The 15,239-nt window shown below is 42.7% G+C and overlaps 1 pseudogene; it reads left to right on the top strand.

Annotated features, from left to right (window-relative positions):
- The first annotated feature begins 876 nt into the window (after positions 1 to 876).
- LOC148034382 (uncharacterized) lies at positions 877 to 14,691 on the top strand (annotated as a pseudogene).
- The last annotated feature ends 548 nt before the right edge of the window (positions 14,692 to 15,239 follow it).

Below are 15,239 nucleotides of genomic sequence, written 5' to 3'. Positions count from 1 at the left end.
TCCTGTAGATTGTGGCATAGTCTGGAGTCCTGGACTGTATTTATGGCACTTGAAGCACACTATCTCTTTCATAACTCTTGGACTCTGTAGGAATTTGAGCTGTAAAGCCTCTAACATTGCCTGTCTCTCTAATTCACATGCCTTGGAACAAAGAGTGCCTTAACTTCGCTAACTCTGCAGGCTAAGTTTCGATGGCTATGGATGCAGCTGGCTGCACAATGTGGTTGCCCCTGCTTCTCTGTTTGCCACTTCTCGCTGCGGCTCAGAATGCCACCACTAACCACATTACACTACTGGCATTCAAGTCCTCTGTTGATGCGTCTCAGAAGCTTGGAAGCTGGTAGCTTAGGGGCAGCATATATTGTTGTCTCTGTCATACACTATTCTGTGGTTGCATAGAAGATGCATAATTGTTATAGGCAGTAGCCAACAATCAATCCAGAAACTGAGCATCCAAGATGCACAGGAGGCAACTTCAATTAGACACCAATTAAGTTACCAAATGCAAAACGAATACCAAGAGGTATAAGAAAGAAATCTGAAATTGCATTCAATTATGCAAACTAGAAAGTTGGTTTCATATACAACTTCAGATCTGGATGCATCTCTTCTATGGACATGGTAACAAGCTCTCACAATGAGACGTTCTATGTTTGTCAGATCGATGGACTGTGGGTCTTGAGCTTGGACAACAATGCATTCAATGGCTCTCTGCCAAATTTCACCAATTGGAAATACATGAAGGCTCTCTATTTGTCGGGAAATCACTTCACAGGTTCAATCCCAGCCTCTGTCTCTCTTTCTGAGCGAACAGGAAACCAGGTGTAAGGAAGGAGGGTTGTGCATTCCCTGCCTCTACACACTCACTCAGACACCATGATGGTTGAGGAGAGCACTGCTGACCTCGCCTCCGAGCTTGAGCAGCAGAAGCTCCAGGATGATCCACTGGTTGAAGACCATGATGATGATGCCCCTTAACTAGATGGGGAAGATGGTGGCCTTGCCAATAGGAAAGGGAAATAGATTCGTAGTGAGAAGAAAAGAAGAAAAGCAATGCAAAAGCTTGGCATGAAACCTGTGTATTGTGTTCAGAGAAGCAAAAATTGAGGACCTCAGCACTCAATTACAGACACAGGCTGCTGAACAGTTTAAAGCCCCCGATTTGTCACATGAAATCACAAAATCATCTACTCAGCTAAGCTTGAAGATAATGAAGAGGTGGACGAGACTGGTGTTGAGCCTAAGGATATTGAGCTAGTTATGACATAGGCTGGAGTATCATGATCTAAAGCAGCGTTGGCTCTGATACCAAATGACAAAACTGCAAGTAGAGGGAGACTAAGATGAAACAAGCACAGGTTAGGAGCTCAATGTCAACTTCTCCTTCATTATTCTCCAACCATATCTCCAACAGTCTACCCACACTAAAAATGGTATCCTCAAAAGATAGATACCCCAAACTTAAGGACACTTTACATACAACAATATGATAAGGCTTAGACTATGCCTTAGACATTGGCTTATTTCTCAACAATCAACCAATTGAAGGGCTTACAATGTGAGGGATCCCATTCTGTAGATCTATCATCATGTAGCCTTGGATATACTTTAAATTTTTGAAACAGTGACTTGTCAACTGGTTCCTCATCATCAGTGGAACCACTTTGCAGATTCATTGGCAAATTATACCTTTGTTGAGGACGTATTTGCCAACTACTGTCCTAAGTAGTTATTAGAATTTTTAGATCCTATTAGTGTAGGACTAGTGTGGGGATTGCTCACTGGCATGTCTTGTTATGGTTGCCGATGGTTAGTATGGCTGATGAGTCAGGTAGTGATTGATCATCTTCTTATTCTTTCATGGATGCATAGGATCATTGAGTGACATATTCATCAGACACCTCTTGTCATTTATGTAGGGGGTAGCTAATAATTTGATGCATTTAGTGTAGGGCTTGAGCAGCCCATCCCCTTGGTCTAGTGTTATATTTTAGTATGATTTATGTGGGGGTCAAGGGTTTGTTTTTAGTATTAGGATGCTGAATAGTGTGCTTTATAGCCATATTTTCATTAGGGTAAGAGGAAAATTTGTTGTTGGATTTCATGTTTGATCTCATTAGGCCGACAGGGCCATTTATTTTGTAATGAATTGGGTTATCTCATTACGCTAAGAAGGCCATTTGTTTGTTTGGTATGGATGCATTTAATGGTTTCTTGTCTTAGTGCTGCACTAAACAGATTTGATGGAGTACATGGAGAGAGCCTCTTGTTGCAAGAAGCTTTTTATGGTCAAGTCGAGGTGTTATTCTTTCTTTTCAAGATTTTTACCCCTTAATCTAAATATATATGTATATCTGGGAAATTTTCTTCTTTTGTAGACCAGTAAATTAAGGCATAAAGTCCCAAGGTTTCATTCGGTATATTTGGGGGAGGTCTAAGTAGTTCTCCACCTCCTATAAAGGCATTGTCAGGCATTTAAAGATTTGTTTTATGAGTAGTTCTAATGACCTCATTCTGCTAGCCTATTAGGCAGTTGTTTCTAGGAGCTTTTGTTAGTTCTAAGATATCTAGGGAAGTCTGTAAAAAATAAAGACAAAATATGATAAATACCTTTGGAAGACCTAGTACATTGAGGTATGTAAAAAGAGGTTCTAATTGCCTAAAATAAGAAAATAAAAGAAGAGAAGTTTTCAAGATCAGATATTCATTGCCTTATGATGGCCTAGTAAGTCCCTGGGGACAAGTTAGCCTGGAGGTGACATTTAGTTGAAAAATGAATACAGATAGTTGGAGTGAAAATAAAAGTGAGAGAAAGAAGAAAAGGATTTAGTGTCACCTTACGAGAGCTTAGTATGTTCTTGGGTACTAAGACAGGACTTGAGAATGATGCCCTATTCTCCTTGGGTCATAATATGATCAACTCTCTCCTTTTTACACACCCGAGTATCAAGGCCTAAAGTATTAAAAAAGAAAAATCAAAAGTATTTGAAAATAAAAGACTATGCTATAGGAATCCTTGCCTATTAGAAGTTCATGGTCCTATTATCCTAGGTGAGGTAGGTGGGTTATACCACCACTTAGGATAACTCCTTTGATAGTTCTTTTTAGCTAGTATGTGTTGGAGCAATTGGTTAGCAATTGACTCTGGACTTTAACTCTAGACTTCTTATCTGATTAGGCTTAGCCTATTCCTCGTGGATCTTTATGCGTGATTTTTTTTAATGTTTTGTTGTGTATTTTCTTTGAAGTAGCTAGATATTATTTATGGTTTCTAACTTTGCAAATCATTTCATGGATTTAACGGACTGAGTCACCCTATCCCGTGGTCACTAATAAAAGTAGGATTTTATGATCATAAAAGAGCAAAAAAAGTGCCAAATTTTGTTAGTTTGAGGCAAAAATCAAAGGAGATCGAAGCTCATTAGAAGTGACGAATGTGAATCTGATGATTTTAAGTAGCCATGGAAGGCAGGATTTGGAAGTGCTTATGAAGACAGAACTTGCAGTAGTCTTAGATTTTTAACAAAATTTTACAAGTGCTAGAATGGAGCGGAATAAGTTCCATGTAGTGTAGGACACCAAGATGGTCATGTAAAAATTTTCGGATCGAAATTGGGATGTTGAAAGTTGTAGTTGCACATGCCCAAGGGCAAAGGGGATCAAAACAACCGCCAGCATTAAAAAGTTTTGAGGGGAAGAGGTGTGACCCTTGGGTGATCAAGGCCCCAAGTTCTTTGCAAGGGGAAGAATGGCATTTTTTTACATTACTTGGAAATAAAAAATGCCATCATGGGAGGCAACAATGATGATAATGGAGTCACACAATCCAATTGCACTATCCTCTTTCTCGAAATTTTCACTTTGAATTGACAATCTTGGCTCCATGATTGATGACTTGATCAAAGAGATATAATTCAGTCTTTCTCTCCTCTCCCTCTCTCTCCTCCAATGGGCTGTTGTTCATGTGGGAATTATTTAGAGAAGATTGGGATGGAGATCGATTGTTCATGTCAAGAAGGGGACTGGAGAGAGAGAGCGCAGAAGAGAGAAAGAATGCAGGAAGAGAGAGAAAGAGAGTGACAAGGAGAGAGAAAGACTAGAATTGGAGAGAGAAAGATAGGAAAGAGAAAGAAGCCATAGAAGCTGTGAGCAAGATGGGAGAGAAGGACAATAATGCATTAATGTGTCAAAAAGATGAGAAAATTAATGTGTCAATGTAACATGGCATAACATCAATATTATTTGCACACTAAATCCTTATTATTCCTAGCTTCTTACAACCCATCCCATCCCAAAGGTTTTTTCCCTCAAAAACAAACTTAAAAGACTAGAAAATGAATGAAAAATGACAAACATATGGACTAAAATGGAAGAACAGGAGTAGGCCTTAGCTATATACATGATCACGAAAACTTCAAAAGTATATGGAGCCATAAGATCTTCAACTGATAAACTCTAAATGAAGTAGATAGCTTGTTGTGTAAACAAACACTGTTGGATCAAATCTGCCATAAATTTTAGTAGAAGTGTCCAAATGAGGCGTACCACATGTCAAAACGTAGCTCTTGAAGATTACTTTGACCCTATGTAGGTGGCATAATTATAAAAATTAGGCACAATGAGAATTGTTCTAAAATAGCATGTTGTCCTAACCCAGTCTGTACCAAAACTAGCTCCATAATCAATAGGCTTCAGCCGCTAATGTATCCCTTAAGAGAAAGGAAATTCATTCCATATAGAATCAGGCCTCCAAGAAGCTTCCTCAAGTGGTAAACCTCTTCATTTGATCAAATATTCCATGATGGAACGAGATCTAAGTTTCTTCTCACGCTGACCTATGACAGTCTGTGGAATGTACTGAATAAGATCTTCTTCATCAATAGGTGGCAGCTCATCAATTGTATCAACTGGATCACCATAGAAAGGCTTGATCTAACTAACATGGAAGACATTATGAATCTTTGTAGAAGAGGGTAGCTCCAACCTATATGCAAAGTCTCCAATGTGCTTTAGGATCCGATAGGGACCATAAAATCTATGAGCAAGCTTGTTACTAGATCCATCTTTCAAAGTGGAATACCTAGACTCGGGCACCTTCAATAAGACCAACTCTCCTTCTTGGAACTCTAAAGGCCGCCTCTTCTCATCAGCACACATCTTCATTTGATCTTGAGGTTTCCTCAAATTCATCTTGCATTGCTGAAGAAGGGTTTTCATTCTTTCCAACTCTTCTTTCCCATGAGGATTGATTCTTTCATTAAAGATGACTGTGGGCAAGGGCACCTTATAGCCATACATAGCCTCAAAGGGTGAAACTCCAATGCTAGCATGAGTAGAGTTGTTGTAGGAAAACTCAGCCAAGTGTAACCAAGAATCCCATGAATATTGGACATCATAGCAAAAATGGCGAAGATAAGTCTCCAACCATTTATTAACCCTTTCTGTCTATCCATCAGTTTGTGGATGGAAGGCCGTAGATGGAGCCAATTTAGTGCTCATAGATGTGAACACCGCCTGCCAAAAGTCACTCATGAATGAGTCTCTATCATGAACAATTACCTGCGGTAATCCATGTAGCCTAAAAATCTGCTCCATGAATTGACTAGCCACTTGAGAGGTAGTAAACTGGGTCTTGGTTGGAATGAAATGGGATGCCTTGGTGAGTCTATCCACCACCACATATATACTATTCCATCCCTTCTTGGTAGTAGACAAGCCAATAATGAAGTCCATGGTAATGTGCATCCATTTGCTTGTAGGAATGGGTAATGGCTACAAAAAACCACCTGGCTTATGATCCTTATTCTGTTGTGACAAGGCATACACTTCATGACAAAGTCTTTGACATCTTTCCATAGCCCTTTCTAATAAAAACTTTTGTTGATCCTATCATAGGTCTTGAAAACTTGAAGATGTCCAGCTAAAGGCTAATAATATAGTTCCTCCAAAATTTTCCTTATAAAAGAAGAGGTAGAAGGAATAACAATCTTGCTATTTAACCAAATAAGGCCATTTTTAAGCTGATAATGTGAGCTTTCTTCCATAAGACCTTGCTGTAATTTTTGAAAAATATGGCTGAGTTTTTCATTCAAAAGATAAGCCTCCTGTAGTTCTTCAATCCAATCACTATGTAGTTCAATCATTACTGAAACTTTGCAAGCCCACATACGAGAAAGAGAATCAGCCACTATATTGTCTTTACCCCTCGTATGAGTGATATCAAAGTCATAATTTTGCAGTGTAGCTACTCACGTACATTGCTTAAGAGTAAGATTGAACTGGGTAAGGAAATACTTAAGAACCCTATGGTCACTTTGGACCCTGAATCGACTGTCATACAAATAATGGTGCCATTTCTTTATTGCATGCAAGATAGCCAACATCTCCTGGTCATAAAAAATCATGGCCATTTCTTTATCTGTTAGCTTACGACTTTCAAAGGCAATCACTACATGATCCTATAACAAAACAACCCCAATGCCACGACCACTGGCATCACACTAAATGGTAAATTCTTTGGAGAAGTTTGGGCATACTAAGTTAGGAGTAGAAATGAGGAGTACCCTTAACTAGTTGAAGCTACTATCTGTAAGAGCATCCCAAAAGAAAGCCTCCTTCTTCAACCTGTCAGTCAAAGGAGCTGCAATAGTTGCATAATGCTTGATGAATCGATGATAGAATGAAGATAGACCAAGAAATCCTCTAAGAGAAGTAGTAGTAGTGGGTGTTGGCCAATCTTTTATACATTACACCTTCTTGGGATTAGCATGTATCCCTTTTTCACTGATAATATGTCCCAAGTATTCCACTTCACTCTACATGAAAGAACATTTCTTCTCCTTAGCAAAAAGCCTGTGATGTCTCAATACATTACAAAAATCTCCTCATATATGCTAAGTGATCATGTAAAGTCTTACTGGAAATCAAAGTGCCATCAAAGGACACCAAGAGAAACTGAAAGAGGAAAGGGTTCAAAATCTTATTCATCAGGCTCTGGAAGGTAACTGGAGCATTTGTAAGTCCAAATGGCATCACTAAGAAATGATAAAGCCCATGATCAGTCCTGAAAGTAGTCTTGACTTCATCACCCTCTCACTTGCAGATTTGATGATACCCTAACCTCAAATCAATCTTCGTAAAGAATCGATCCCCATTAAGCTCATCAAGCAAATCATTGGGTATCGAATACCTGTTCTTCACTGTGATCTTGTTAAGATCCCTATAGTTAATGCACATTCTAAAAGATCCATCTTTTTTTTTACTAACAAAACTAGAGATGCATAGGGTGAAGAACTTGGTTCAATGAATCCCATCTCAAGAAGCTCATTGATTTGCTTAGCCACTTCCTCTCTCTCACATTTGGATAATCTATAAGGTGGATTTTTTATTGGATTTGAGTTAGGTTCCAAATCAATAGGGTGATCTACTGCTCTCTTGGGAGGCAATGAAGTAGGCACCTCAAACAAACTCCTATACTCCTCATAAAGATCTATCAAGGCTAGATGACTTGCTGAATTATTGGGCTGATATTCCATCTCTTTATTAAAATGCAAAACAAATATTTTTGAACACCCACTACAAGGGAATGGGGCAATAGCGACACTGATTAGCGATGGCGGATACCGATGTCGCTATTGGCGTCGCAATTGGCGTCGCTATATGCGTTGCTATTTGCGTCGCATTTGCGACACAAATAGCGACGCCGCAGATAAAAAAAGCGCGGCCGAAACCAGAGCGCTGTTTTCATTTTGTTTTCTTCGCCTTTGGAGAGCGAGAGCGAGGGAGAGAGCGAGGGAGAGAGCCAAGGCTTTGTGAGAGAAGAGGAGAAAGAGACTTGCTGCCGCCGCCGCCACCGCCACCGCCACCATCGTTGTTCGCGAAGGAGAGGAGGAGCCCTCGTTGCAAAGAGAAGCCGCCCACGCTCGCCATATCTCATTGGTGAGTCTCCCTCTCTCTTTCTTTTACTTGTTGAAGGTTTAAATCGTTCTCTTTTGTTTGTTTAGGAGAGGAAATGAAAGAGAAGGAGAGGGAGAGGGAGAGAGAGGGAGAGAAAGAGAGGGAGAGGGAGAGAAAGAGAGGGAGAGTGCATTCTCTCTCTCTCTCTCCCTTTTGCTTGTTTAATGTTTAAATTACTTTCTTCTTTGCTTGTTTAGGAGAGGAAACAAGAGAGTAAGAGAGAAAGAGAGGGAGAGGGAGAGGGAGAGGGAGAGGGAAAGAAAGAGAAAGAGAAATAGAGGGAGAGGGAGAGGGAGGGGGAGGAAATAGGAGAGGGAGAGAAAGAGAAAGAGAGGGAGAAGGAGGGAGAGTGCATTCTCTCTCTCCCTCCCTCTCCCTTTTGCTTGTTTAATGTTTGAATCACTTTATTTTTTGCTTGTTTAGGAGAGGAAATGAGAGAGAAAGAGAGTGAGAGGGAGAGGAAGGGGAAGGAAATGTGAGAGGGATAGAAAGAGAAAGAGAGGGAGAGTGCATTGTATCTCTCCCTCTCCCTTTTGCTTGGAGGATGTTTAAATCACTTTATTTTTTGCTTGTTTAGGAAATGAGAGAGAAAGAGAGATAGAGAGGGAGTGGGAGAAAAAGAGAAAGAGAGGGAGAGGGAGAGGGAGAGGGAGGGGGAGGGGAAGGAAATGAGAGAGGGAGAGAAAGAGGGAGGGGGAGGGAGCGAGGGAGAGGGAGAGGGAGAGGGAGAGGGAGAAAGAGGGAGGGAGAGGGAGAGGGAGGGAGGAAATGAGAGAGGGAGAGAAAGAGAACGAGAGGGAGAGGGAGAGGGTGAGAGAAAGAGAGGAAGAGAGGGAGAGGGAGAGAAAGAGAGGGAGAGGGAAGGGAAGGAAATTTAAGATAATATACGTATTGATAATGGTATGCAATGTGCTTTGCATACGGCCACGTACTTTATCAAAATGAACCCAAAATTATTGTTATAGAAGAAGAAACCCTTAAATTGAGTATAGGATAATTTCTCTCAGGTCTTATGACTATGAGTAGAATTGATTGAAATAAATTTTATTACTATAGTTATAAAATTTCATAGATGGCGCGCATTAATTTTAAAATGGATTACTTATACTCAAAGCCGAGATATAACAAAAAATTATCTACCGGGATAAACAAATCGTTGAGCATGATACAAGGCCGAGATATAACATCGGAAAATCTCTCGACTACCATATACAATGCAAGGTTTATGGTCAACTTGCAACTTGACGTACATCTCCATAAAGCTATCCATTTAAGCCTTGTTTGCTGTAATGTAGATAAGATGGCAAACGAAGAAGGTCCTATTGTTCAAGACCGCGAGTCGTATCTTAATCAGCGTGTCCCATGTCCTTGCTCTCAATGCAAGTTGGCAATTAGACGAAAACGCCGATTGTCTATAGAACACGTACGATGATTTGGCGATTTTCAATCTGAGATCATTGATCAGGCGATTGCAGACTTTCAGCAAATGGTAATTTGAAGTTAGCATTTTTCATGCATTGTACTCTCAAGCTAATTGAAAACCATACACAATAAGATTGGGTCTTGTTGGCAAATTTTGTATCCAGGGGGGTGATGTCTCGACCCAAGGGGGAGTGCACCCTTTGCGGCCAATTAGAAGAGTTCGTGGACGTGCGATGGATGGATTGCAGGAGCCAATCGACCACTCGCAAGGCCCATCTATACCGTCAATGCCAGAGGAGACAGACAACCTTCCCGACTTGCCTACAATCTTGGAGCCTGAGATGGAGGCAATGATCGATGCATTGATTCCCATGGATGTTGAGACATCTGACCTGCTTAGAGAGGAAGCATCCATACCATTATATGATGGGTGCCGAGTATCTCGGTTGAAGACATTGCTTGCACTCTTAAGTGTGCAAGAAAAATACGGTTGGAGTGATACGAGTGTGACTGAGTTATTCAGGTACCTTGCACACAGACTTCATTGTTTTTTTTTTTAACAGTATTATTGCAAACATGGATGGATTTTTTAAGGTGTTTTTTTGATTTTTTCAGGTTATTGAAATATCATATATTGCCACCTGCAAACACCATGCCTGAGTCTCGTGATGATGCGCGACATGTTTTACGGAAGCTTGGCATGGACTACAATAACATCCATGCATGTATCAACGACTGCATATTGTTTCGAGATGAATACGAGACTATGGAGACATACCCAAAGTGTGGTGCTCACAGGTATCGACAGGACTTGCAAGGGCAAACCATCCCTCAAAAAGTCCTCAGACACTTTCCGCTCATCCCCCGCATAAACCACATGTTTCGCACGTTTGCCATGGCAAGCTTGACAACGTGGCATGTGCAGAATAGGTCCACTGATGGAGTGCAACGAATATCAGCAGATTCGCGCGCATGGAGCCACATTGACTCTACCTTCCCAAGCTTTGTGCGAGAGCCAAGGAATCTTTGGCTCGGTCTCGCCATGGATGGTGTGAACCCATTCGGTCTGTGCTCGACTTCTTACAGTGTGTGGCCTATAGTGCTTGTCAACTACAACATTCCTCCATGGCTTTCTACGAAGAAAGGACATCTCATCCTTAGATTGCTCGTCCCGGGCCGCTACAAAGTAAAAAATATGGACGTGTATCTTCGTCCATTAGTCGATGAGCTTAAGATTTTGTGGGAGGAGGGGGTCACGGTGCAAGATATGAGCAGGCGCGATGGTCGGCGGTCAACCAACATTCGAGCCATTCTCATGTGGACGATGCATGACTTTCCGGGATTGGGAGAGTGCTCACGTGAGCAGACCTTTGTTCTCGCCGGTAATATCTATATTTTATTTCATTCAATCAAGTATTCACTAGGTCGTGGATCGCCTTGTAGGTCTCGTTACCTCAGGTTATCATGCATGTCCATTGTGTGGGCCACAGTTAGACTCCCGAAGGTCACGAACCATGAAGAAGATGGTATATTAAGGACACACCGCTTTCTTGCCGGAGGATTATGAACTCAGGAAAGGTTTTCTTGGACGATCTCCAGCACGTATGAACGCTGCAAGCTTGTACGAGCTGAAAATGGTAAACCCGGATTCACATCCAAATGGAATGCGACGGTTCTCAGTTTTCTACGAGTTGCCATATTGGACCCACTTACAGGTCAACCACTTGTTGGATCCCATGCATATTTTCAAAAATGTGGGCAGCTTGCTATGGGACCACATCACAGGAAAGAGAGACACTATAGGGTCACGAATGGATTTAAAGGAGGTAGGTAAGATGGAGGCGCTTTGGCCGCAGTCGAGTGCTGAAGGGGGAGTGCAGCTTCCTCGCACTCCCTGGGTTTTGTCTACCAAAGAAGAGCGCATTGTGAAGCAAGTAATCAAGTCTATCCGCACTCCAACGGGTATGATGCGTTCTCTCAGGTCCGCATTTTCTAAAGATGACCAGATTTCTGGGCTAAAATCCCATGATTGGCATAAGATATGCCAGGTTTGTGAACAGAATGGATTTTAATTAGCGTGGACATTTTGAAATTTGAAAAGGGACCATTATTCTTAATGCTTTCTCATTTGTGGCAGTTTGTCCTACCGATCGCGATCGCGGGATGCCTAACTCCAGAAATTTGCGGGGCCATTTACAAGCTGTCGACTTTGGTGCAATGGATCTCACAGAAAGAGATTAAGACGTCCTCTATTGAATCCGCAAGGCGGGGAGCAGTTGAGACGGTCTGTCTCTTTGAGAAATACCTGCCCACTAGCATGCTCACGATACAAGTTCACCTTCTTGTGCATCTTGTGGATGAAGTGGAGATTGCTGGACCTGTCCATACGCGATGGATGTTCTTCTTGGAGCGCTTCATGAAAACCCTGAAAGGCTTTGTGCGACAACGAGCTCGTCCGGAAGGTAGCATGGCAGAAGGTTGGTTGGTGTCAGAGGCGTTAGTGCATATCTCACAATGGCTACCAACAGTGGAACCAGACAATGAAATGCTATGGACGCTGAAGGACGATGACAGGCTAACTGGAGATGTGGTGGTTGGAAATGGGGTAGAAAAAAGAATGGATGCCTCAATGGAAGAGAAGGTGAATTGCTTTTGTATGTTGCACCATGCCTCCATGGAGACGTGGCTCGCCAAGTACCAGATTGCAAGGCAAGATCGAGAGGAAGTGCGAGCTGAATTCCGACGCAGTACGCGTCACCGACCGATTCGATATCCCGAAGGCATGGAGGAGATGCCGCGGTTTATGTCAACACGATGGTTGCATGGAGCCTTGACCGCAGCATCCAGCGAAGGGACAGAGGTCTCAATGGAGGAGTGGGAGTTCTCGAGGGGATGTAGTCCAAAGGTAATGAGGGGTTTAGAATGTGTCGTATCTAAATTTGCTTGCTACATCTAATTTGAGTGTTTCAATGTGTAGTACAAAATATATAGTGCAGCGTGGTCGCGCGGACGGCATTTTCGGGTGGAGCGTATTGACAAAATGCGCTCCACAATGGACTGTGGTGTCATGGCAAGGTTTGAGCAAGAGAGCCGGCGACGAGCAACGGATCCGAACACGGTTGTGGATGAGATGGAGTATTTTGGGAATTTGCAAAGTATTATTACGGTGGATTACCGTAGCTTCTCCATGATAATATTCGACGTGCAGTGGTTCAAAGTGGTACTTGGAGGAGCTGGCGCAACAGTTCGACGAGATCCATCTGGATTTCTCGAAATAGATTTCGAAAAAAAATGGATGGATTTGCGCGACACCTTTGTATTGCCGGCCCATTGTGAACAGGTGCAACTAGGCATTTCCTTGCTAATTGTAATACGACATGGTTTATGTCACAATGGTTTGAAGACGGTTTGTAAGAGTTTGTGAACAGGTAATCTTCTATCCAAATCCCCGACAACCTCGATGGTGGTATGTTATACCTTCAACTCCTCGAGGTGCGAGAGTATACGATCAAAGCGATGTTCCAGGCATAGATGAAGAAAATATGCAAATAGAGGGATCGAAATTACAAGGGGTGGAGGCCACCGCAAGCTTGGAGCCCGCATCGGCTAACAATGATGGAAATACAGAAGTCGTAGAATTTTTTGAGAACGAGACAGACTCGTTATTTTGTGGTGACATGTCTATCGACCTTCCAGTGTATGTAGAGTTGTGTCAGGAGATTAACATGGGACCATAGAATACTTCATTCTTGGAGAATTGTATTACTCAATTCGTTGTTTAGATCTTCCATAAAGGTAGATAAGATATGCATTTTAAGAGGGATTTTTCAAAAATGATTTTATTAATGTACTTTGTATAGTTTAAATTGATTATTCTAACATTATTTTTTATCTGTGCAGGTATCGACATTTTCAGGATGAGTCGAGGGATGAGCGATGAGGAGTTTCAGGAGATGATGGCATGTATGTCTCCAGATCAGCTCGCGAGATTCAGAGAGATAGCAGATCAGGAGCTGTCTCGTTCTTCGTCAGGGCGCTCTACTAGATCAACTTCAGCGCGATCAGATGCTTCAGCTTCGAGCAGACGATCTCGACGCTCGCGACTTGGGCCAGAGGGAGGGACTGCGACTGCAGGAGGATCAGGGGGGTTGCTGCTGTGGAGACATGGACGCGGTGTCTCCGTCTCATCGTTCAGCTGGAGCTCCGTCACCTCCAGGATTTGTCACACCTGTGGGGACGTCCACTCCAGTTACTCTGGCTTTTGCGCAGCCGTCGGTAGATGTCACGCCTTTTGGTGGCACTCCTTTTGGTGGAACCCCCTCTGGTGGCACTCCTTTTGGTGGCACACCCTCTGGTGGCACCCCTTTGAGTGGCACTCCGGGAGAGGGTACCCCTGTCGGTACACCGGATGTTCAGGGGTCTCTTGGATATGCCCAGGAGCGTGGACGGAGATGGGAGAGGGCCCATACAAGGCACACTCCTAGGGATTATGGATACCTAGTGGATGGCAGGTCAGGAGCCATCATCATGAATGATGAGGGGAGGAGGGTGATGGCTCACATGAGGGAGTTGTGCCAACAAGTTTTTCGGCACAACGTCCTGGATCATTGGAGGAACATACCGGAGGGGAGCAAGGAGTACATAGTAGCATCCTTGCACAAGGAGTTCCCGGTGCCAGCCGCAGTGGATAGATTCTCTACAGGCTGGATGATGGATTGCATGCATGCATACATGTCACATAGACGATCCGACACACGCAAGGCAATCAAGAGTGGGGCTCCAAAGCCCGAGTGGTTAGATGCAAACGACTGGCACCGACTGAGGGAGGAGGCTACAAATTCGCCAGGACGTTGGAGTCAGCAGCGGGAGGCGGCGAGGGCACGAATCGAGGCCGGATCGGTACATCATCTTGGGAGTGGCGGCCACTGGACATATTTGGAGGACTTTGTAAGATTCTCTTTTGTTTTGCTTATTTGTTTTTTTGAGATATTCTTTGTACTGACAATCATGTTTCTAACAGTTAGCATTTTGTTTTCTTTGCAGCACTCCATTACAAATCGCGATCCGCAAGGCCTTGAGACTCGATATGCAGAGAGGCACGGTCTCAGATCATTGATCGACCGATTGTATAGACGCGGCGGCCCAATAAGTCACTCATCTTTCTTGTCCGTAGTTACCATGAGATATTTGAATGCATTATTGTATGGTGGATTGATATGTTGTTTCTTTTTCTGCAGAATCCGTTTGATGCTCCTTTACAGCGGGAAGAGCTTTCGGGGGACGACGATTTGTAGCTCGCCCTTGGATCCTTAGAGCTCTCATACCTTTAGTTTTTAGTCACCCGATCTATATAGACATTTTCTATGTATTAGTGATATTGTTTTATGATTGTACCAATCGCATTTTATGCGATATCATGTATTTATTTCATCCATCAGTTTTATGATTTCAGTATACATTCTTTTTGTTTGCAAACGCTTTGTATGCAATAGTGCAGAAACTATTTTGTATGGCTCTCATACAGCACACAGTGCTATATGTGGCAGGGCAGCTTGCTGCCCTGCCACAAATTTTTTTTTTCTCTGTTACCATCGCTATTTGCATCGCAAATTTACTGCACGCGTTGCTATTGTTGTCGCTATCAGCGTTTCAAATTCTCTGTAACTGTCGCTATATGCGTCGCTATTTACGTCGCAAATGCGACGCATATAGCGACGATTCTATGGCGTCGTCAATAACGATGCTTTTTGCGACGACGGGGGCAAATTTTGTTGTTTGTATTTTCGTCGCTTTAAACGTCGCTATAAGGTCTATATCTTGTAGTGACCTCTTGTACTCCCTTTTGAGTTGTTGAATGGTGA

The sequence above is a fragment of the Lygodium microphyllum genome, chromosome 6 (assembly GCF_053477565.2).
Source record: "Lygodium microphyllum isolate KBCC chromosome 6, Lygodium_microphyllum_v1.1.10, whole genome shotgun sequence".
Lineage (NCBI taxonomy): Eukaryota > Viridiplantae > Streptophyta > Polypodiopsida > Schizaeales > Lygodiaceae > Lygodium > Lygodium microphyllum.
This window is presented reverse-complemented; position numbering and strand designations above follow the sequence as displayed.